The 24,415-nt window shown below is 49.5% G+C and overlaps 1 long non-coding RNA gene across 2 annotated transcripts; it reads right to left on the bottom strand.

Moving 5' to 3' along the window:
* Positions 1–14,184: 14,184 nt before the first annotated feature.
* LOC139185685 (uncharacterized) lies at positions 14,185–23,450 on the bottom strand. 2 transcript variants are annotated; one of them, XR_011569169.1, is made up of 3 exons: positions 23,185–23,450; positions 20,860–20,997; positions 14,185–14,773 (listed from the first exon to the last, which is right to left on the bottom strand). It is a non-coding gene; the product is annotated as an uncharacterized lncRNA (long non-coding RNA). The 2 variants fall into 2 exon arrangements; XR_011569170.1 differs by lacking the exon at positions 14,185–14,773 and adding an exon at positions 19,270–19,473.
* Between the last annotated feature and the right edge of the window lie 965 nt (positions 23,451–24,415).

The raw sequence follows: 24,415 nt of genomic DNA on the forward strand, positions 1-24,415 counted from the left end.
GTGCTGTGTGTGTGCTCTGTCGTGTGCAACTCTTTGCAACCCCATGGACTGTAGCCCACCAGGCTCCTCTGTCTATGGGATTCTCCAGGCAAGAATACTGGAGTGGGTTGCCATGCCCTCCTCCAGGGGATCTTCTCAACCCCTGGAATTGGGAAGAACTCCATTACTTGCGTCCCCTGCAGTGGCAGGAGAGTTCTTCACTCCTAGCACCATCTGGGAAGCCCCCGGATGTTCCTAGAGTATTTCGTTTAACCCACCTCCTCCCCCTAGCAGCCTAGGGGAAGTGAGGAATACTGTGCCCATTCTCCAGAGAGGGAAACTGAGGTTTGGGTGGTGAGGGCACCGAGTGGCTGAGCAGAAGCAGGCTGATTTCCTCTCTGTGCCATCATGACACAGGGTGACCCTCCATCTAGAATGTCCTTTTCCTGCCCTCTGGACACCCCTTCCTCCTAGGGCTGTGTGTGTATCTCCATGTTTCCCAGGCCCTCTGGGGCCACAGGAGAGGCCTTTGGTTTGACAAAGTTTATGTCACCTCACTCAGTCCTCAGGGACGAAGGTCTATGATTATAATTCTCAGTTTGGAGTTAGGGCAACAAGCTCAGAGAGGCAAAATCATGTGTCCAAGGCCCAGAGACAGGGCGGAGAGGGGTGAAAAGAATGGGGAATGTCCTTTTCATATATCCCCATCACCAGCCTTTTCCCAGCCAGTGTGGCTCTGTGCCCTGTGCTAGGACTGGGGCTCCACCTCTCACATCAGCCAGTCTTGCCTTTGAACCAGGGCTTGACATGGACCCTGGGGTGCCTTCGCAGGAATGATCATGGGAATTGAGATAAATGTTCGGCCAAGGAAATGAGGACAATGGGGCTTTCAGGTGGCAGTAGTGGTAGAGAACCTGCCACTAATGCAGGAGACTTAAGAGATGCGAGTTCGATCCTGGGTTGGGAAGATCCCCTAGAGGAGGGCCTGGCTACCCACACCAGTATTCTTGCCTGGAGAATCCCGTGGACGGGAGCCTGGTGGGCTACAATGCATAGTGTCACAGAGTCAGACAGGATTGAATGACAAACACACACGCACACAAGAGGACCAGGGTGGCTGCCCCCTAAGTCTGAGTAGAGATGGGACACATCTCATGTTAGGGTTCAGTCCAGCGAGAGACCGTTCTCCTCTCAGGGGCTGAGGAGGGAGGGGTACCCAAGAGTGGCCAGGGTGCTATGACCCGAGGAGGGGGACAGCAGTATCACTTTACCTAGCCCATGTATGTCATGCGCCATGTGGGTGACCTGGGCTCTCTCCCTGCATTCTCACAAAAGCCCTTGGGTTGGGGGGGACTATTATTATTCCCATTTTATAGATGAAAAAACTGAGGGTCAGACTGGTACAGTGACTTGCTCAAGAACCTGGAATTACCTCTTTCTTCCAACACTCTGTCTCCAGCTCAGGCACCAGAAGAGCATCTGTCAGGGTTCCCTGACTGGCTCCTGCTCCAGGAGGGCAAGGGGCAAAGAGTATAGCTTCTGGGCCAGCTGGCATGTGGCCTGGTGGCAGACACCCCATGTGGTGCCTCTGGCGCCAGCTTCAGCGGGCAGCCCTGCCTGACAGACCGCGTGAAAGATGGTGAAATGTTGTAACAAAGGCATTGATTTTCCTATCTCTGCTTTATGCATTTTATTAGCCAAACACTTTACCGTGTAACCACTCAGCGCCACGCTGGCTGGCGATGAATCTGAAACGCCCAGGCACGTAAAATGGAATTGACCACATTGCTTATGCGCCAACAACAAAAATAACAGGCAAAAGTGTAATAAAATGAATAGCACCCGGCAATGGCCGTAAAAAAATATTACCCAGGGGACCGGGGAATTTCCTGGGTTGTGAAGTAGCTGCACGAGGGGTCGCAGCGCTGGAATGATGGCAGTTTCCATCTCCATGGATTTGGCCAGAGCCAAGGCTCCTGCATGCTGGCACTGGCTTTGGCCACATCAGACTGAGTTGGCTGCCACTGGCTGAGTCCTTTTTCATGTGAGCTGTGAGAGATGTAAACGGAAGTGGCTTGAAGTAAGACTGCAGAGTCTGGGAGACTGAATTTAAGTCCATGCTCTTGGGGCTGTGTGACCTTCAAAAATCACGGACCCTCTCTGTGCCTGCCTCCTAATGAGGATTGGTGAGAGCACGTCCTTCCCGAGGTTCAAGTCGTAACTGCTTATGAATGGTGGCAGGGTTATTACGCTCCTTATTGTTAGAGAGGATAGTCCTTCCTGTGTGATTCTCTGGTGCTCAGCCAGCTGGTAAGGAGGCAGGGTGATGGCTGAGATAAACTCGTCTCCTGTAGAACCGATGGTCTGGGCCTGGTCAGCAGTGCCCTCCATCCCCAGGGTCCCACTTCAGATCAGATCAGATCAGATCAGATCAGTTGCTCAGTCGTGTCCGACTCTTTTCGACCCCATGAATCACAGCACGCCAGGCCTCCCTGTCCATCACCAACTCCCGGAGTTCACCCAGACTCACATCTATCGAGTCAGTGATGCCATCCAGCCATCTCATCCTCTATCGTCCCCTTCTCCTCCTGCCCCCTATCCCTCCCAGCATCAGAGTCTTTTCCAATGAGTCAACTCTTCGCATGAGGTGGCCAAAGTACTGGAGTTTCAGCTTTAGCATCATTCCTTCCAAAGAAATCAGAGGGCTGATCTCCTTCAGAATGGACAGGTTGGATCTCCTTGCAGTCCAAAGGACTCTCAAGAGTCTTCTCCAGCACCACAGTTCAAAAGCATCAATTCTTCGGAGCTCAGCCTTCTTCACAGTCCAACTCTCACATCCATACATGACCACTGGAAAAACCATAGCCTTGACTAGATGAACCTTTGTTGGCAAAGTAATGTCTCTGCTTTTGAATATGCTATCTAGGTTGGTCATAACTTTCCTTCCAAGGAGTAAGCGTCTTTTAATTTCATGGCTGCAGTCACCATCTGTAGTGATTTTGGAGCCCAGAAAAATAAAGTCTGACACTGTTCCCACTGTTTCCCCATCTATTTCCCATGAAGTGGTGGGACCGGATGCCATGATCTTCGTTTTCTGAATGTTGAGCTTTAAGCCAACTTTTTCACTCTCCACTTTCATTGTCATCAAGAGGCTTTTGAGTTCCTCTTCACTTTCTGCCATAAGGGTGGTGTCATATGCATATCTGAGATTATTGATATTTCTCCCGGCAATCTTGATTCCAACTTGTGTTTCTCCCAGTCCAGCGTTTCTCATGATGTACTCTGCATATAAGTTAAATAAACAGGGTGACAATATACAGCCTTGACGAACTCCTTTTCCTATTTGGAACCAGTCTGTTGTTCCATGTCCAGTTCTAACTGTTGCTTCCTGACCTGCATACAAATTTCTCAAGAGGCAGATCAGGTGGTCTGGTATTCCCATCTCTTGAAGAATTTTCCACAGTTTATTGTGATCCACACAGTCAAAGGCTTTGGCATAGTCAATAAAGCAGAAATAGATGTTTTTCTGGAACCCTCTTGCTTTTTCCATGATCCAGCAGATGTTGGCAATTTGATCTCTGGTGCCCCTAAATCCTTGCTAATGACTGTGCTTAATGAACAGCAACGCCTTGGGGCAGAAGAAAAAGGATAAATGGAATCCATATATGGATTCCTCCATCTCCCTGGCTCTTAGATTGTGGGACAGTAGGTGGTGGGTGGGGCAACATGTTTGTGATGGAAGCGTGGCTGGGTGGGCTGGCGCTCTCGGGGGACCTCCCAGGGGTGAGGATGTGGGGTTCTCTATTACGGTGGTTTGGCCTGACAAAGAGCAGGGCCAAGTGCCCCTAGCTGCCTGGCCCCCACCCTGGGAGTACCCCCCAGCCTGGTCATCTTGCTGGCCTCAGGGTGGGCTGGGCGGCAGCAGGGGGTGCACAGGAGGCCTTGAAGGGAGGGACCACCAGTCCCACGAGTACCCCCTCGCTCAGCCCAGTTCTGGGGGTGCTGCACAGCCCGCTGCCTGGTTTCTTCTGGCCCCTTTACAGGCAGGGTGGCCGGTTCAGAGAGAGCTTCAAGCTCAAGTGGTCTTTTTCCTCCCACAGGGGCCTCAGAATTCAAGGGGCATCAGTGGGCAAGGGCTAAAAACAAGCAGCCTGGGCTCCCCCTGCAGAATGCTGGTCCTTTCCAGGGGCCCAGGAATTTTCATTTTCATAAACCCTCCAGGACAGGGGTCTCCAAATTCCAGGATCTAATGCCTGATCGTCTGAGGTGGAGCTGATATAATAATAATAAGTGAAAGTGGAAGTCGCTCAGTCGTGTCCGACTCTTTGCGACTCCACGGACTGTACAGTCCCTGGAATTCTCCAGGCCAGAATACTGGAGCGGGTAGCCTTTCCCTTCTCCAGGGGATCTTCCCAACCCAGGGATCAAACCCAGGTCTCCCGCATTGCAGGCGGATTCTTTACCAGCTGAGCCACCAGGGAAGCCCAGTATTGTGCACACAATAATAAAGTGCACAATAAATGTACTATTCTTGAATCATCCATAACCAACTCCCTGCCCTCTGCTCCAAGAGACAATTGTCTTTTACTCAACAGGGCCCTGGTGCCAAAAAGGTTGGGGACTGCTGCTTCAGGAGATTCTTATCCAGGGGACTCAGAGAGAAGCTTAAAAGTACCATCTTAGGGGCTCCCAGGCCAATGGTGCTGTGATCTCCCTTCTCAGGGGCCACAGGGGCAGCAGGAGGTGCCCCCTCCCCCGGTGCTGCCCTGGTCGCTCTCCTTGCACAGCTGTCTTTGGGATTTGCCCCATCCTTCCCCAAGTCAGGGTCTGTAAGCCCAGGTGGAGAGGAGAAGGCGGAGGAGCTCTGGGTTGGGACTGATGGCCCTGATTTCACAGCCCACCTCTACGCCTCCATTAGTTACTTGGTCTCCCTAAGCCTCAGTTTCCTTGCCTGCAAAATGGGGAGAATGAGACCCCCTTCAGAGGGCTGTGTCAGTCAGGGGCAATGTGAAGATGTGGAACCCAGGACTCTTGTCAAGCCTACTGCTCCCCATCCTAAAGCCAGGCCGGGCTGCTGAGATAATCCTGGAAGGATTTTGGAGTGTCCGTACCAGGCTTGAGATCTGATCACACTGACCCCAGATGCCATGTTCTCAAGCCCAGGTGCCCCTAACTGGGGACTCAGCAATGAATAAAGCAGGACTGGGCTCTGACCTCTTGGGGCTCCCAGTCTGATGGGGGAGATGCATTTTGCCGTCAAACAGGCCATCTCAAAACAGTGCTGAGCTGGGATGGGGGAGGTTGGGAAGCTGTGGGAGCCCATGGTGGGGGGATCCTGGCCAAATTTTGTGGTGGTCAGGGAAGACTTCCTGGAGGAAGAGGCATTGTAGGTGAGACTTGAAGATGAGATGGGGTTGGTCCAGGCAAGAAAGTGTGGGAAGAAGGTCAAGTCTGAAGGCACAGGGGCATGAAGGCCTGGAGATGGGAGCTTGAGGAACTCTTGCTTGCCTGAGAAATAGCGTGTCAGGGGGTGGGGTGGGGGTGGTAGGCTGCGCTGCTGTGGACGAGGCAGGAGAGGATGGCTGGGGCCACAGAGCTGCATTTTGTGGCTCGGCATTTCTCTGAACCCTGCAACCCACCCAGGTAAGACTCAATAGCTTTTGATTGTGCCATTTTTTTCTTATTTTTTAATTTTTGTTTTCCCTTAAAGATGATTTTAACTTCCTGACACACCCTCCCCTTGGCCTCTCCAAGCCTAGAGTGAACACACAGACCTACTTCATCAACCACGGGAAGAAAACAGCTTGGTTATTACACAGTAACTACAGCAGAATTACCTGATTGTTTATATTTTTCTTGCTACGTAATTGTGTTTGGCCTTAGCATGTAAATTGGGCCATAATTACTGTATAATTTATAGTTTTTATATCTTATAACAAGTTAGTGTCTAAATCACACACCCCCATGTAAATACTTTAAAATTATTCAGTAATTACTTATTTACATTATAATTAAAAATAAGTAATTAGCATACATTTACAAAGGATTTACATACTTATTTCTGAGTATCAGTTCTTGGCGGTGCTAGTGGAATCTTTTGCTGATAGTAAATTGAAGGCCTGGAAAGGAGAAACTTCCCCAGGTTAGAAAGGGGATGTGGCTTTGGGGTCCTCCAAGTTTTTAGAGCCCAGCTCAGGCGGGGCAAGGAGAGTGTGCAGGGTGGGGAAAATCTAAAAATGTTCTTCAAATGAGGTCAAATGAGGGCTTTTGGGGAAAGCCTTTATTCTCATCCCTGAGAATAAAAATAGGCTTCATCGGCAGCACAAGGAAGCCGAGGTAGACAGGCAGAAATACTTCCTGAAGATCCGTGAGACTGAGGCCAGAAATGGGGCTCAGACTTGGCAGACCTCCCCGCTCCCAGTCTGTCTTGACCCTGACTATCTTTCAAAATAATGACTTCAGTGCAGTTGCCATTGGGTGTGAACTTGACATTGTCTCAACTCTCACTGCAAGATGTTTTAATTCCCATTTTGTAGGTGGAAAATAAAGGCTCAACACAATGAATCACCCAGACCTCTAGGGCCACAGAGCCCAAAGTGGTGAGATCAGAAGGCTGGGAGTGATGGGGAGCCGGCCACCTCGACCCGTCTGTTCCCAGACCCAAGTGTTCTACCTGTTGGGGACATTGAACCAAATAATGGCTGTTGGTTCAGGTGTACCCAGCGTCCAGCCTCACAGGTGGCTTATCTGAGATGACATCTCCACCAGGCACGCCTATCTGTCCCTAGGGACACCAGGCTCTATCCCATTCTTCAGAACACCTTGTGGGCTGTCCTTTTGTTCAACTTCTGGTAGGCTCGCAGCCTCTGGAAGGTGCGATGTTTGGCTGATCCCAGGGTCAAGGGCATCTTCTTTGCCATGAAGCGGGTCTCTTGGTCCAAGGCTGTGTTATTGAGAATCCCACGAAAACAGATCAAGATGCTCTATGAGGCTTACAAAAGTGGTGCTGGAATACAGAGGTCGCACCTGGGGAATACAGAGGTCGCACCTGGGGTGTGGGTCAGCCCAGTCCTGGGGGATTTGTTGCCCTTGTCAGGATGGTCTGATACAGTCAACTGGCCACATCAAAGGATAACACAATAAGAGTTGTTTTGTGTTCATTTCTGCTGCTGGCAGTTCTGATGTTTGGCATTCAGCTAGGTCATCCTTGGGAGGGGGAGCCCATGCCTTGGGTCCATGCAGAGTCCCCATCCTGCCATTATGGCAATTCCATTCATGGGTTCATTGCACAGGTTCAGGGGGTGGGAGGCTAGAGACTAGCTGACATCTGCCGGCCAGGTCATCCTGTCCATGTCATTGTCCAGTATCTGTCCTCAGTGGATGTCCTCTGGTGGCCTTCTCATGGGTGCAGAGATGCTTACACTTGGTGCCTGATCCCATGGGTCCATCCACATACCTCTTCCCCAGACCTGTGAATTAAATAGAAATTTGGTGGTGACGATGGCCCCTGTATCTTTTAAGATTTTGAAATGGCACTCACTTGTTCAGGTGCTCAGTTGTGTCTGATTCTTTGTGACCCCATGGACTGCAGCACGCCAGGCTTCCCTGTCCTTCATTATCTTCCAGCACGTCTTTTCCCCCACGATCAAATGATTTTTGGTTTTCTCTTGGCTAGGGAGTGGGTGTGCCACTTCCAGAGCCTTCTACTTCTTCTTTCCTCCATCATTAGCTCTTACTCTGAAGATCAAGGGACAAACATTCTGCCAACTGCTAAACAGGTCCACCAAATATGTCCACTCCAATGAGATATTTGAGAACTGATAAAGTGCTCCTTGAGTGGCCTGTGAACCCAAGGGTCCCACTATGGAATGACTTCAGCCAGGGTTCTATTTGTGACCTTCCCCTTCCCCCATGTGTCCCCACTTTTATAGGGAGATTGTGCTGGCTCACTGGGGTCTCAAGTACAAGTGTCACCTTGGGTCCTGTATCCTCCAGCCCCGAGGTTCTCTTTCTCCAGTTACTTGACCAAGTGGCTGTAGGTCCCTTTGGGGAAAGGGCCCAGGAATCAGCATGGTGAACCCTTGCTGTGGTGTTACAGGATCCTTCTCCTGGGCAAAGGATTGTGATTTCCCATTCTTGTTCTTTTTTGATTATTTAGAGTAAGGAACACCCCTGTTGGCTGCCCATCCATTTCACTCTAGGAACACCAGGTTCTATTTCATCCCTGGGAACACTCTTGTTGTCTGTCCATCTATCCCAACCATAGGGACATGGGGACCTGCTTGTTCCCTTTCTCCTGAGAGCTTGCCCTCAATAAACCATGTGACCCTGAGTCCCTAACTTAGTCTTGGCTTCAGTAGAACATAATCTAAGGTAGCATGGATGTAGTGGAGAAGCTTGGAGGTGGAGTGGTTAGAGAGGTGCTAGGAGGCAGAACTTCAGGATAGGATTCTTGAGATGCAGGCTGCCATTGCCCCTTGCTGCCACTATGGTAATTATGTCCATACTCAGGTAGTGACCTTGGGTAAGTCACTTCATCTTTCAGAGTTCCCTCATGGTAAAATGGAGAATGAAAAAAAATCATACTTGCCTTATAGAGTTGTTGGGGGGATCAGGTGAATTATTGTCTTTAAAATGCTCAGAAAGGTGCCTGATACATTTTAAATGCTCAATGCATATTAAACTTTCCTAGTATTCTTGCCTGGAGAGTCCCATGGACAGAGGAGCCTGGCAGGATACAGTCCATAGGGTTGCAAAGAGTTGGACAAGACTGAAACAATTTAGCATGCACATGCATTTCGGGTCTATCTCAAGACCCCTATCCTTGCCCCACCAACAGGCAGGAGACCAAGACTGTATGGATGAGATGGGACCAAGATCCCAGCCTCTGCTCCCCAAGAGTCTCAACTGGGGAGACATTTCAGAATGAGACCAGAGAGCTGGGCAAGGCAACCAAGCCCTTGAAATGCAATGACTCTCAGGAAAGGGGGGACCTAGCCTCTGACTCTGTATCAACACAAAGGACTCACCATGGCCTTGGGGGAGAGCTAGTTGGGCATAGCTTGTAGCTGTGTTGGAACTGTGTCTGGCCCCAGCCAGCATGGCATGGTGTTAAGCTTTGGGGGATGGTGGATGAGCCTGGGCATGAGAAGGAAAAAGCCCTCTTACTGGGTGCCTGCTTGGCTGAGTCAAGAGACCTGAAGCAGCAGCAAGAGCCACTGAAGCGTCAAGGCAAGCAGAGTTACCAGGCTATGCAGTTCCAGTCTTCAACAGCGCCACCGTGTGGCCTAGAGAAGCAGCTGGCATTGACGCTGAGATTGGTTTTCTTTTCTCTAGATCGAACTATTCCAAAGGGGTCTTGACCACAGCCTTGTCTAACTCAATGAAATTATGAGCCATGCCATGTAGGGCCCTCCAAGATGGACGGGTCATGGTGGAGAGTTCTGACAAGATGTGGTCCACTGGAGAAGGGAATGGCAAACCACTTCAGTATTCTTGCCTTGAGAACCCCATGAAGAGTATGAAAAGGAACAAAGCTAGTGGAAAAGACGATGCTGTGAAAGTGCTTAACTGAATACGCCAGCAAATTTGGAAAACTCAGCAATGGTCACAGGACTGGAAATGGTCAGTTTTCATTCCAATCCCAAAGAAAGGCAATGCCAAAGAATGCTCAAACTACCACACAATTGCACTCATCTCACATGCTAGCAAAGTAATGCTCAAAATTCTCCCAGCCTGGCTTCAACAGAACATGAACCGTGAACTTCCAGATGTTCAAGCTGGTTTTAGAAAAGGCAGAGGAACCAGAGATCAAATTGCTAACATCGCTGGATCATCGCAAAAGCAAGAGAGTTCCAGAAAAACATCTACTTCTGCTTTATTGACTATGCCAAAGCCTTTGACTGTGTGGATCACAACAGACTGTGAAAAGTTCTTCAAGAGATGGGAATACCAGACCACCTGACCTTCCTCTTGAGAAATCTGTATGTAGGTCAGGAAGCAACAGTTAGAACTGGACATGGAATGATAGACTGGTTCCAAATCGGGAAAGGAGTACATCAAGGCTGTATATTGTCACCCTGTTTATTTAACTTATATGCAGAGTACATCATGAGAAACACTGGGCTGGATGAAGCACAAGCTGGAATCAAGATTGCCAGGAGAAATATCAATAATCTCAGATATGCAGATGACACCACCCTTATGGCAGAAAATGAAGAAGAACATCTCTTGATGAAAGTGAAAGAGGAGAGTGAAAAAGTTGGCTTAAAGCTCAACATTCTGAAAACTAAGATCATGGCATCTGGTCCCATCACTTCTTGGCAAATAGATGGGGAAACAGTGGAAACAGTGACAGACATTATATTTTTAGGCTCCGAAATCACTGCAGATGGTGACTGCAGTCATGAAATTAAAAGATGCTTACTCCTTGGAAGAACAGTTTTGACCAACCTAGACAGCATATTAAAAAGCAGAGATATTACTTTGCCAACAAATGTCTGTCTAGTTAAGGCTATAGTTTTTCTGGTAATCATGTATGGATATGAGAGTTGGACTATAAAGAAAGCTGAGGGCCAAAGAATTGATGCTTTTGAACTATGGAGTTGGAGAAGACTCTTGAGAGTCCCTTGGACTGCAAGGGGATCAAATCAGTCCATCCTAAAGGAAATCAGTCCTGAATATTCATTGGAAGGACTGATGCTGAAGCTGAAACTCCAATACTTTGGCCACCTGATGCAAAGAACTGACTGATTTGAAAAGACCCTGATGCTGGGAAAAATTGAAGGTGGGAGGAGAAGGGGACAACAGAGGATGAGATGGTTGGATGGCATCACTGACTCAATGGACATGAGTTTGAGTAAACTCTGGGAGTTGGTGATGGACAGGAAGGCCTGGCATGCTGCAGTCCATGGGGTTGCAAAGAGTTGGACATGACTGAGCGACTGAACTGAACTGAAAGGGGTCTTAGATCTCTGTGTGTATGTGCAGCAGAAAATCCTTCAACTGAAAGAGGCTAAATGTTTTATTAATAGGTCACGTGGAAATTCAAAGTATTAATGGGAAGGAGAAAAGAAATTTGATCTTATTTACCACATGAATTAACAAAAATTATCATACTGACTACATCTGTGTGAGATGGGGTATATGGTAGGTGTGTATGATTGTGCATATGTATTCTGAATAGGGATGTGTTTTGAATCTGGAGTGAATTGCACAATGAGAAAACCAAATGGGACTTTGAAGATTATCTAATTGAACTTCTGGTGGTGTTTGTGGACTGAGCTTCAGAAAAGATGAGAAACTCATCTGAGGTCACATATCAAGTCATTAATAGAGCTGTATTGAAATCTAGGGGCATCTGAACTCTTGGTTTGGGGCATTTTCTTTCATCACTTAAAAAAAAACTTTTTAGAAGAATTCTAAACGTGTTACAGAGAGTTCCTGCACACCCTCCCATCAGCTTGCTTTACGTGACCACATTTTTTGTTGTTGTTTAGTTACTGAGTTGTGTCTGACTTTTTTGAACAACTTAGACTATAGTTGGACTATATCATTCCAGGCTCCTCTGTCTGTGGGATTTCCCAGGCAAGAATACTGGAGTGGGTCACCATTTCCTTCTCCAGGGCATTTTCCCAACCATGGTATTGAACCCACTTCTCCTGCTTTGGCAGGTGGATTCTTTACCACTGAGCCACCAGAGACCACAGTGCACTTATTAAAACTAAGAAACCAACACTGGAACAGTATTAGTAACTAAACTAGAGACTTTATTTGATATTTGATATTTATTTGATTTATAGATTTCTCTAGCTTTTCCATGGGTGTCCTTTTTCTGTTCTAGGAGCCAATCCAAGATGCCACATTGCACTTAGTCATTATCTCTTTAATTCCTCCAACTCTGTGACAGTCTTTCCTTATCTTTCATGATCTTGACATTTTTGAACACAGTTCACCACTTATTTTTATGTCAACTACTCTAGTCATGTAAACAAATGTGAATATGCCATCATTTCCATGAATAAATTCAGATTTATAGTTACAAGCACATCTCCACATACCTATCTATGTTCTGTAAGTATATTTGTGTGTGGGATGTATGTAAATATTTGGACATGAGAATGTTCACTCAGTGTATTTATTATAATTTTTTATATTTTGGGGAAAAAAACTTGCCCCAGAATCCTGCCTCATTGGCAGCCTGAAGAAAGTTTTTACTCTAAAGGGGAAAGCAGGGGTTTTTGGCGTGATCTGGGGTTAGTGCCATATCAGAGTGGGTGACGTCTGGGCCTTTGCTTAAGCTGGGGGCACAGGGTCCCCCAGATTGGCAGTCAAGGCCCCCGTGCTGGAGGTTGGACAGAGGAGGGAGCCTGTGCCATGACCACTGGTCAAGTTTTTCACACTCTCACTCAGAGTTCTGGGGTCTGCATGACCCCTCCGCCCAGCAAGTGAGAGGTCAGCCCGTGGGGGTCGCCAGAGTATGTATGTATGTGGGCCTTGTCACGCATATCCGCAAGCATAGATGAGCATGTGAGCCTTCATACATGTCCACGTGTGTGAATAACCGACTCTAACCGTCACCGGTTGGGTGACTTTGAGCAAATTACTTAGTCAGTTTGTGTCTCCATGCCCTCATTTCACAAATGCAGACTGGCAGGGTATCTGGGCTCCTGACATGCAGTGAGCCCCTGCATTACCCAGCCTGCTTTGCAGCTGAGTGGGGCCCACGTGACTAGTTCTGGCCAATGAACAGAGCAGCACCTGTCACTTCAGGTCTGAGGCAGTTAAGACCTCGTGTGTTTGTCACCACTTTCCTTTCCTGCCCTGGTGACCTTAGAGGCCACACGTCCACATGGCACAGCCACAAGACAGAGGAAGGCCAGTGACCTGCACTGGGCTTCATGCGAGTGAGAAAAATACGCTTACTGTGATAAGCCCTGAGATAGGGGGTTGCTTCGTTACTGCAGCATAGTCGTCCAGTCCGGACGAATCGAAGTCATACTCACCTCAGTAAGTGGAGATGCTCACGAGGACTCTGTGAGTTAACATGTCCATGTGCTGGTAACGGAGCTGGCCAACTAGGGCTTTGTGAAGTTTCCACAAGCTGGAGTGGGTCATATCTAGCGGGTGTCCACACATGCTCAGAAGATAATCATTGTTCCTACCATTCCTTGTGCGTGCATACGTGATGTCTCTTAAGTAAAGTCCGACTCTTTGCGACCCTGTGGACTATAGCCCCCCAGGCTCCTCTGTCCATGGGATTCTCTAGGCAAGAACACTGGAGTGGGTTGCTATGCCCTTCCCCAGGGGATCTTCCCGACCCAGGGATCGAACCTTCATCTCTTCTGTCTACCTGCCCTGGCAGGCAGGCTCTTTACCATTAGCGCCACTTGGGAAACCTCTTACCATTCCTTAAAGAGACAGAATTTCTGGTGAGTTCAATTTCCAGCCCCCACTTGGAAAGGGCTTTTCCTCCCATGTAAAGGATGACTTTGCTTGTTTGCTACTTCAGCAAACGATATTTATTGTACCAGCTATGTGATCCTCTGGTGGAGGGCTGCTGGCAGAAGTGGCAGATGGAGCCTGACAGGGGTCACAGGGAGAGGGGCCTGCAGGATCAGGCTGTTAACAGCCTCCCTCCACCCCCAATCCTGACCACGAGGAGCTCCAGGGTGAAGAAGGGCTCTGTCTCCCAGGGTGTGGCACTTGCAGGCTGGGGCTGGAGCCACAGGAACACCCTGTGTTGGGGACACCCAGGCCTGTTCTCAGATGACACAGACATTGCTGTCAATGTCAACACGTGTGCAGAGACCCTTCCATGGACCAAGACCCAAGCTGACCACTTTATGAGCTTTAACTTAGATTCCACACATCTCAGCAGGCAGGGTCTGTTACTCTCCATCTTTAGGACCAGGAAACCCAGGCTCCGAGATAGGGAGGGGCTTGGCCGGGGTTGCAGAGGCAGAGCTGGCTGTAGAGTGCCCACTGTCATCCACCACGCCCTGTCCTGCTGCTGCCCAGATGGTCAGGAGCATACTCGCTATGGACACTCCCTCCCTGCCAAGTCTGCTGGACGTGCCCTTTGAGAGGGTGATGAGGACAGTGGCAGACAAGGCCAAGATGAAGATGCAAACTTCAGAAAATCATGACAGTACAGGGGCATTTTTTATAAGAAATAAAACTAAAAGCTTCTATAGATTCCCACATGTGAAGGCGTAGAGAAAAATCTGGAAGGCTGCACACCAGACTGGTAAGTTGCAGAGAGGTACAGGGGAGAAAGTGGAGGTGGTCTAGGGAGATTTCATCTGTGATGCTTAAATTTTTGTTTTGAGTGAGACTGTGTTCGTATATGACCCATATAGCTAAGAATTCATTACAGATTTTAAAGGGTAAAAGCACGCAGACCACACTCAGGCCACACGTGTGGCCTGCCTTTGTTCACGCGTCCTCACCCTCTGCTCCGTCACACGTTCTGTGTCAACACTTGTGCTTTCTTGCCTTGGGCTTTTGTATAGGTTGGTCCCTCTGGAGCATTCTCCCTCCCGGCCCCCATTTCACCTAATAGGTCTTCAGCCTGGCATCAGCAGCTGTAGGGTCCTACAGCTTTGACAGGGGTCCCTCCTCTAGCTTCATTTCCCCGACTGCAGATTTTTATCAGCCTGTATAATCGTCTCTCCTTCTTGTCCGTCTGTATCGCAGTGGATTGTAAAACCTGTGAGGCTGGGAGTTGGGCTGGCCGCATTTCCTGCTCGATCTCCAGCACCTGACACTTGGCAGGAACTCAACAAATGTTTATCTGAATAAATGAATAAGTGAAAGAACAAACAGGTCAGAGGTGATCTAAATGGCATGGCTGTGGGGGGAATGATCACCTCCTTCTTTCTAGCCATCATATCTCTATTGATATAGCCTGAGACGGCACTGGCTTATTGGTGCCTGTACCTTGCTTGGGTCTCAGTAGGCTGGTTTCCGTTGAATTAAAATCCACAACTTCCCCATCACACACTCCTTGTAGGACCCAAGCACCCATCTTTCCTCCTTGTTCAAATTTGTTGTTATGCTCAGACCATTGTTGACTTTCTCCCCTTGCTTCTCATCCCTAGAAAACCTCATTTGTTTGTTTCCATGGGCTCTTCAAGGGTCTTCCCTGATGGCGCTAGTGGTAAAGAACCCACCTACCAATGCAGGTTGAAGATGAAAACTTCAGAAAATCGACAGTGGGTCAGAAAGATCCCCTGGAGAAGGGCTTGGCAACCCACTCCAGTAACCTTGCCTGGAGAATCCCAAGGACAGAGGAGCCTGGTGGGCTACAGTGTCTAGCATCGCAAAGAGTTGGACACGACTGAAGCAATTTAGCAAGTGTGAGTGCATGGGCTCTTCAATGAAGCACTGGCAGCAGTATGGACCGTGTGTGAATTGGGGGTGCAGATTGAATAATGGGGCTTCCCAGATGGTGCTTTAGTGGTAAAGAATCTGCCTGCCAATGCAAGAGACACAAGAGATGTGGGTTCGATCCCTGGGTCAGGAAGATCCCCTGGAAAAGGGCATAGAAACCCACTCAAGTATTCTTGCCTGGAAAATCCCATAGACAGGGAAGCCTGGCGGTCTTTAGTCCATGGGGTCGCAAAGAGTCAGACAAGACAGCACACACACACACACATGCGTTGAATGATGAGAAAAGAGTGAATAGAGCTCATTAGATGGGATGTCGGTGTGCATTAATGGCTGTGAGTGACCATGGCCACTGAGAAGAGGGCCTGTCTGGTTCCATGTCCAGCTGCTGTGGTCCCAGAGGAAGGACATGGCCAGAGACTGGGAGTGATGCACCGTCCATTTATGTCTTATGCAGCGTCATCTCTGATGGGTGTTGCAAACTCAGGGATGTCACAGATCCACGCCAGCCCCTCCTCCACCTGGCCTGGACCCTGCCTCCCCTACCTGCCACCCAGCCTTCCCTAGAGCCAGGGAGCTGGGAGCAGGAAATCACACACCAAGGCCCCTATCTGATGCCCATAAGTTTGCTCAAGCTTATGTAAATCACACAAAAACTGACAAGTTTTCCTATTAAAAGATAATTGTAATCAGGGTGCCGGACGTGCAACGTGGGGATGATTGGAGATAGACGGACAGCACGGAAAGATGGATTGTTTTAATTTGCACCAATTAAATTGAAGTTCATGGGATCATCTTCTTCAATCTTCATGAATACTTTATTTTCTGGCTGCTACGGAGCTATTAAAAAGAATGATTGAGGCACGCGGCAGGCCGGGTATATTTTATGAAATATCACCTTTAAAGAATTTGAGTACGCCATTTTCATAATGAGTTTTCTAGTACCTAATCCTCTTCTCTATTACTACATTTAAGAAGTGGATTGATCTGGGAAGTGCCGAGGGTGCAGGTAATGATACATTTTGCCAGGCGCAGGCGGTGATAATGGATCACGTTTTTGGCGAGCAGGATAATGGATGCGTGTCGGGAGGAGGTATATGCAGGACTTTGGTGGTGGTGGCCCAGCTTGGGTGGGGACCCTGTGCTGAGTCAAGCTTTCATCCTTGATGGGTGACTGTCCACGCAACGAAGGCCTGGAGCCCAGAAGAGGAGTGGAACAAAGAGGTTCCTTGTTGGGGCTGAGCTGGGATGGGAAGGGCTTGGGGCTCCAGGTCTTCGGGCAGAGGCTGGAGTTGCCTGTGTCACCCTGAGCCCATTTCTGATGCTTTGATGTTCAGCTGAAGGCTTGGCTTGGAGGAGGAGAGGAGGATGGGGAAATCTCTGAGCCCATGAGGCAATTCATTCACGGGGTTCAGAGAGCAGGACAGACTGTGCAATGGCCCCAGCCATAGGCCTGACCACTGCAACCCCATTCGTGACCTTGACCTCTTTCTAGATCTGTCTCCATGCACAGTGGTCTTTGAGTCTAGAGGGGACAGGCATATAGGGAAGTGGGTGGTAGGCTCACCCTCAAAGGCAAGTGTGAATCAAGGGGTTCCTGCCAGGATCGAGTCTGGAGTCCTTTCATATGTGGTCATGATGACGGGTGGGGCTGGGACTTAGATGTGACATAACAGGTCAGGTCAGAGGAGCTAAACCCACAGTTCTGGGTCTTGTGCCCTTGTCTCTGGTGATCTCTGAGGGTGTTGGCCTGACCCTGATAGGCCTGGTCCTTGGGAATCACAGCCCCCCGGTGGCTTCCTGAGGCCCCTGACCTTGGCCCTGGGAAGGGTGGGCACCAGGCACTGGGCAGGGATGGCCAGGGGATCAAGCAGAGTGAGGAACCCTGCCCCACCCCAGACTGGGTCTCTCCTCTGCCACTTGGCTAGGCTTTCCTCCCCAAGCTTCAGAGCAGCAGCCGTCATAATTAACCCTGCTAATTAATCAGGGCAGGACGGATTAATTGAGATCACAGGAGACCAGGAGAGCAGGTGCAGCTTCAGGGCTGACGAGATAACGAGCTCTCTGGATGCCCAGGAGGCCTGGCTCCACCCGGAGGAGCCCTGAGCTCGCACAGTGGTGAACTAGGCAGGTGGAGGCCCTGGGGGACCCAGCCCTCCTGGGAGCCTGGGTCCTGCATAGGCAAGCTTCGACAGGCTGAGATGGGAAAGCTGGCAGGCAGACAGTCTCCATCACCCCCTCTGCTGGGGGCCAGCCTGGTGGAAATGCAAGTTCCACCCACAGCCCATGAGCCAGGTGGCCCTGGGCTGCGGGGGGAGCTGGAACAGAGCAGAGCCCGGGTCTGGCACCAAGTCTTCTGCTGCTCCAGAGGCCCCTGGAAAGAGGCCCAAATTGGAGCTGAGACCCAACTCCGTGCCAAGAGTGGCACCACCTAAACCATGGGAGGACGAGCTTGGTGGGTTTCCAACAGCCAAGTGATTTGCTCATTTATGTTTTGCTGAAATCTCTCTAGCAGCTTTCATGTGGAGGAGAATCTGGGAGGTGCCCAATGGAGGCAGAGACCCCATTGAGGAGGCTGGGGCCATGGTCCAGGCAGGAGAGAATGGTGACTGGGACAAGGTGGTCGCAGAGGAGGCAGAGGGCTCTTGGGGGCTGGAGGCTGCGGAACTTCCTGATGGATCGTGTATGGTGGAGTGAGGGCCCAGGGTCAAGGGCTATTATTCCATCTCCAGGAAGCTCTGGTTGGGATGGGGAACATGGAGCATGTTTGGAGGACAGGAAGTTTCTGCCATGTTCTGGGTTACTAGTACCTCACCTACCTTTCAGACTCAGTTGCTATTGCGTTGTTCCAACTCCCCTTAAACTGCTTTGGGTGGTACCCCATCTTCCTGCCCCCCAGCTTGTCAGGCTCCTGGGACACTCGAGCCCACTCATGCACCAGTCCCCACAGGTTGCTCCTTCCTCCAGACAATGGCTCATCTTCCAACACCACCTTATGCTGCCCCTTCCCCAAGGAGCCTTCTCTGTTCCTGGGTGCATGGGCCTCTGCACTCTGAGATCCACCATATCTTTGTAACTTTCCTGGTGCTGTTCCCTCTGCCAAATGCCCTTCCTTCCTTGAACCCAGACGAGCTCCTATTTAGCCTTAAAAGTCCAGAGCAATCCCCATCTCTCCCTCTTGATTTGTCTTGCTTCTGGTTGCTTCTTTCTTGGAGCCCTGCTGCACTTTGTATGACTTTTGGCAACCATGGCTCTGCCTCCTTCAGTCTACTTCTGGGAGTTGCAATTGCCAACACTAGGCTGCAACCTCACTCAGGCATTGTGAACCACTTATTCCTTCCAAGCAGGGTTTCTCAACCTCAGCACCATTGACATTGGGAGCAGAGCATTCTTTGTTGGATGTTAGCAGCATCCCTGGCCTCTATCCACTCGATGCCACCAGCTTCCCCTGTTGTGATACCAAAAAGGCCTTGAGACATTGCCAGAAGTCCCCTGGGGGAGAGGAGCAAAACCATCCTCGGTCGAAAACTATTGCTTTCAAGAGAGATGAGAAACATTAGAAAACCAATTGAGCAGTGAGGATTCCAAATTCTGACCACGGACTGACAGGCCTAATGCTATTTTGGGTGTGAGTTTTGAGACTATTAACATCTAGTGCTTCCCCAGTACAGAGGTTCTCAACTTCTGTACAAATATGTTCCTAAAAGTACACAAACCATGAGACATACAAGAACATCCATAGTCAGTCCCCACACTGGACTAAATGCCTGTTTGTACTAGAATGAATGAAAACTATGGTTATTCACTCAGGGGACACTGGGCAGCACGGCCTGCTGTACAGGCAGCGTTAGGAATGAATCTCACAGGTGAGAGAAGCAGCCAGACCCTGGCGATGCGGATTGTGAAAGCCCATTTATGGAAAGATCTATGGCGCCGGAAGGCAGGATGGTGGCTCCCCTTGGTGTTCCCCAGCCCTTGAGGGGTGGTAATATGCTTCTCAATCGATGTCCATCTGAGTGCTGGTTTGCAGACTGTGTTGACTCTGTTCAAACTCTTTGGGCTGAACACTGAAGATTTGTGCATTTTTCCCATATGTGTGTGATGCTGAAATAGAAAGTATACTGAAAAAAATAAGAACAGTACCTTAAAAACAGAAAAATACGCAACAAAACAATTACTTGGTCTCTACCATATGACCCAGCAATTCCACTCCTGGGTATATATCCAAAAACAACAAAAACACTGATTTGAAAAGATCCACGGACCCCAATGTTCATAGCAGCACTATTTACGATACCCAAGACAGGAAAGCCACACAAATGTCTATCAGCAGAAGAATGGATAAAAAGATACACACACACACACACACACACACACACACACACACACACACACAATGGAATATTCAAAAGTGATAGTGTTAGTTGCTCATTTGTGTTCGACTCTTTGCAACCCCATGGATTGTAGCCCGCTAGGCTCCTCTGTTGGAGAAGGCAATGTCACCCCACTCCAGTACTCTTGCCTGGAAAATCCCATGGACGGAGGAGCCTGGAAGGCTGCAGTCCATGGGGTCGCTGAGGGTCACACACAACTGAGCGACTTCACTTTCACTTTTCACTTTCATGCATTGGAGAAGGAAATGGCAACCCACTCCAGTGGTGTTGCCTGGAGAATCCCAGGGATGGGGGAGCCTGGTGGGCCGCCGTCTCTGGGGTTGCACAGAGTTGGACACGACTGAAGCAACTTATTAGCAGCAGCAGCAGGCTCCTCTGTCCACAGAATTCTCCAGGCAAGAATACTGGAGTGGGTAGCCATTCCTTTCTCCAGGGGGTCTTCCTGACCCAAGGATCAATCCTGAGTCTCTTGCATGGCGGGCAGATTCTTTACCTTCTGAGCCACTGGGGAAATCCATACAATGGAACATTGCTCAACCACAAAAAGGATGACATTTTGCCTTTTGCAGCAACATGGACAGACTTGGAAGGGATTATGTTCAGTGAAATCAGCCAGACAGAGAAGGACAAATATCATATGATATCACTTATATGTGGAATCTAAAAAATACAGCGAACTGGAGAATGTAACTAAAAAGAAGCAGACTTACAGGTATAATGAACAAACCAGTGGTTGCAAGTGAGGAGAGGGAAGGAGGAAGGGGCAGATAGGGGTAGGAGAGGAGGAAGGACAAGCTACTAGGTATAAAATAAGCTTCAAGGATATACTGTGCAACACAGGGAATTAGCCAATATTGTATAATGGCTATAAATGGAATATAACCTCTAAAATTGTGAATCACTATATCGTACAACTGTAACTTCCTATAATATTTTACAGCACCTATACTTCAAAAATATTCTCACGCATGAATGTTGAACTTTATAAAGAAGATAGTTCAGCTTGCTGCAGACTAATGAATATCATGAAATGCTAAACCGTGCTTCCCTTCTACACTCAGACTCTGATGTTGCATTTCTAGAATTTTGTTCTTACCCATTTCTCGTTTCTTCGCCTTCATGATTGATGCCCGATGTCTGGCTCTATGCTGGGGTGGCTGATGGACCACTTTGACAGCCTGGAATCTTCATCTGTGTCTCAGATGCATATGTTCCTTCCCCCTAGGTTGGCACACTCATTAAAAATATTAAGACTTGAGCTAAATAAAAAATTACAAGGGCAAAATGCAAAAAAAAAAAAAAGCAGCTTATGAGTTTGCAAGGGTTTGAACCTGTATTTTGCATTTTTCCCGATAAAATTCAAGGAGGACTCCGAGGGACACCATCAGAACAAGCTACGCCCTGTGGCCTGAGGGTGGCAAGTGTCCCCAGTCAGGTGATATGAAAAGTTGGAAAGATTAGTTGAGTAAAATGCAGTTTTAAAAAAATGGTATGCGAGGGGATGTTTTGAAAATACAAATTAGAAAAATGGAACAGTCTGCATCATCCAAACCATGGGTCTTATTTCCTGGGGTTGGATCATCTATCAGCCCCAGATATGTTTTGACATCTCCCGTCTTGTAAACAAATTGTCCCCAGGGCCCTGTTCTCCTGCCAACACCCGTGTCCCTGCTCCCTTGAAGCAAAATGCCCGGGAGAGTGGTCTTCACCCTTTGCTGCCTCCAGCCCCGGTTCATTCTCCAATCTCTGCACACAGGCCATCAGCCCTCCCCTGAAATCAGGCGGCATGTGACCAGCGACCAGCAAATATGGGCATTTGCATTTGATGTGCCTGGCTACTCCTTCCTCCTTGAAGCCTTCTCTTCACTTGGTTCCTGGGAAGACTTGCTGCTAATTTTTCTTCATCGCGTTGGCTGTTCTTTTCCAGGATTCTCTACTGGCTCCTTCTCTGGTGTCAGTGAGACCCAGAGCCACACCCCTGACGCCCTTGTCTTCTCTGGCTCCTGGGGGATCAGGCCCGGGCTCAGGGTGAAGACCCCTGGCTAAGACACACCTCTGCTTGGACCTCGTGGCTGGGCGCTGCCTCCACCCTCACCTCTCCACTGTCCAGTGTCCACTCGGGCAACCAGGGAGCTTTCTAAACTTTCACCAGGTCGCTTCTCAGCTCAGACCTTCCAATCCCAACAAATCCAAATCCTTGCTGCTTCCTGCTAGTTGACTGCGGGCCAGGGGCTTGGTGTGCAGCGTCTCTGGGCATCCTTACAATAATACTGGGGGGCAGATATCTACCGGATACCCGTCTTTCAACTAAAGAAACAGCTCAGAGAGGCTAAGGAACTTGCCTTAGGTCACACAGCTAGGGAAAGATGGTCTACCTCAAAGGCTCACGGAGGTGGGGGGCTGACTCTGGCACTCACCAACAACTTCCCTCCATCCGCCCGGAGGAAAACTGCCTGTCCTGGTCCAAGTGTGTCCTGGTATAGAGCCTGGCACCTATTAGGACTTTAATAAGTGAATGGAGAGTGATCTGCAAACCCAGACTCGGGGACACTACATCTTGGGGTGTGTGCTTATTCATGTGTGTGAGCTCCCATGAGTCTCCTTTTCCTCTGCATTCCCTGCCCCAAGGCTGCACTGGTGGCCTAAGGGTCACTCCAGGCCTGGCTTTCCATCCTATACCCGCAGTGACAACCCAGATCCCCCATTCTCCTCCAGCGTTCCTTTTAATTGCTCAAAAATTGACGATAGGTGCAAGGAAAATAATGAGGCCTAATTATGTTAATTAAATGGCTAATTCATTAATTAATGCACTCACATCCTTGGCTTGGAGATCCCCTCACTGAGGCAGTGAGGTTGGTTCTGTTCCAGCAGGGATGGGAAGCCCTGCCCGGGGCAGGGAGTCTGTAGCCCTCTCTGGTGGGGGCCGCAGGTGCCCGGCTGCCATGAGCCCCCTCCAGCCACCCATACTTGGACACCCCCTGTTCTCCCCTCCTGTCTGCAGTGTATGGGGTGGTGGGAAGCAGGGAATGAGCAGATCTGGGTAGGTGGGGTCTGTGTCCCCCAGGAGCTGCCTGGTAACTTCCTGGGTGGCTTCCCAGCCTGGAGGAGGCAGTGGGGATGGGCAGGGGCTCCAGAGAGAGAGTGAGAGTGGGTAGATTTGTCCAGTGGGGTCAGGCACTGTGAGGCCACGCACAGATGGACACGTTGCCCAGGATGGTCCAAGAGACCCTTCTGTCCCTGGAGGGACCGCCTGGGGCCTGGACCATCTGGATGAGAGCAGGGAGCGGAGGCCAGTGGCTGGGTGCAGCTTGGCCACTGGTTTGCTGTGACCACAGAGGGGCTGACTGTCCTTCACAGGGTAGACCAAGTCCTCACAGTGCCCTGTGGGGCCCCTGGCCCCTCACCTCTCACCTCCCCTCACCTGGTCTCTGCCTCTGGTCCCATCCCCGGGTCAGGACCCCTGAAGTGCTCTCCCAGCACTCCGTCCTGTGTCACTGGAGTCCTCGGTACAGGTTGTAATGATAGGATCCATCCCCATTCCTCTCTCTGAGGTCACAGTCTGTACCGTATTATCATTAAAATCATCTGTTCTCCTGTTTTTCTGTCATCAGACAGGGCTGCACCTCCGGGTCCCCCATCCAGGTTTGTGACATAGGGATACATTTCACAGTCACAAGCTCAGATGAAAAAAATTTCACTTGAAGCCATGTGGAGAAGAGGTTAAGGGTGAGGTCTTGACATTGAACCCAGGCTTTACCCTTCACAGCTGTGTGACCTCAACAAGTACCTTAACCTCTCTGGTTTATGACCCAGGCATTCCCTTGGGAAACGGGGAGTGGGGGGTGGGGACGGAGAGTGCTCCTTTCTCATGGGGAGCTCCTGGGCTTTAAATGAGATACTGTGTATAGAGCTCATAGACTGGGCCTGGCAGAGCTTGTGCTGAATAAATGTCAGCAACTTTGATCGCTTTATTTCCGCTAATACTTTGTTTTGAACTGCAAGACCCCATATTCCCAATGCTAAACATGAAATCCAGGCAGAGTTGGCCAAACTGGGGATTTCTCACTTGGGTTGAACAATTCGTCATGGTAATGCTTTTGTTTGTTCCCTGCCCTTGTCTTCTGAGAGTTGGCGCTAAGCTCCAGAGCTTTCACAAAGCCCTTGCCTGCCTGGCTCCCTGCTGGCTTCTCCTTGAGTCTCTATCTCCCCTGATTCCCCAAACAGTGTGAGAGGAGGAGCCTGAGGCAAAGGGAAAAAGTCCTGTGCCCAGTGTACATTTATCAACATTGCTGTTTAGTCTGACTCTTTTGTGACCCCCAAGGACTGTAGCCCACCAGACTCCTCTGTCCGTGGAATTTTCCAGGCAAGAACACTGGATTGAGTTGATCCCCTTCTCCATGGCATCTTCCCGAACCAGGAACTGAACCCAAGTCTCCTGCATTGCAGGCAGAGTCCTTACCATTGAGCTACCAGGGGAGCCCACAGGACCCCCTCCCCGACCCATATTCTAAACCAAGTGGAAAAGATTCATAAAAACTCCACAAAGACCATAACTGTATGTAAACCCCATAAAGCCCAGTCTGTTTGCACACCATTACCAACCCTGATATACCTGCCCTGCAGGGCCCCAGGTTGATTGGAATCAAGCAACC

This window comes from Bos indicus, chromosome 11 (assembly GCF_029378745.1).
Source record: "Bos indicus isolate NIAB-ARS_2022 breed Sahiwal x Tharparkar chromosome 11, NIAB-ARS_B.indTharparkar_mat_pri_1.0, whole genome shotgun sequence".
In the NCBI taxonomy this organism is placed as follows: Eukaryota; Metazoa; Chordata; class Mammalia; order Artiodactyla; family Bovidae; genus Bos; species Bos indicus.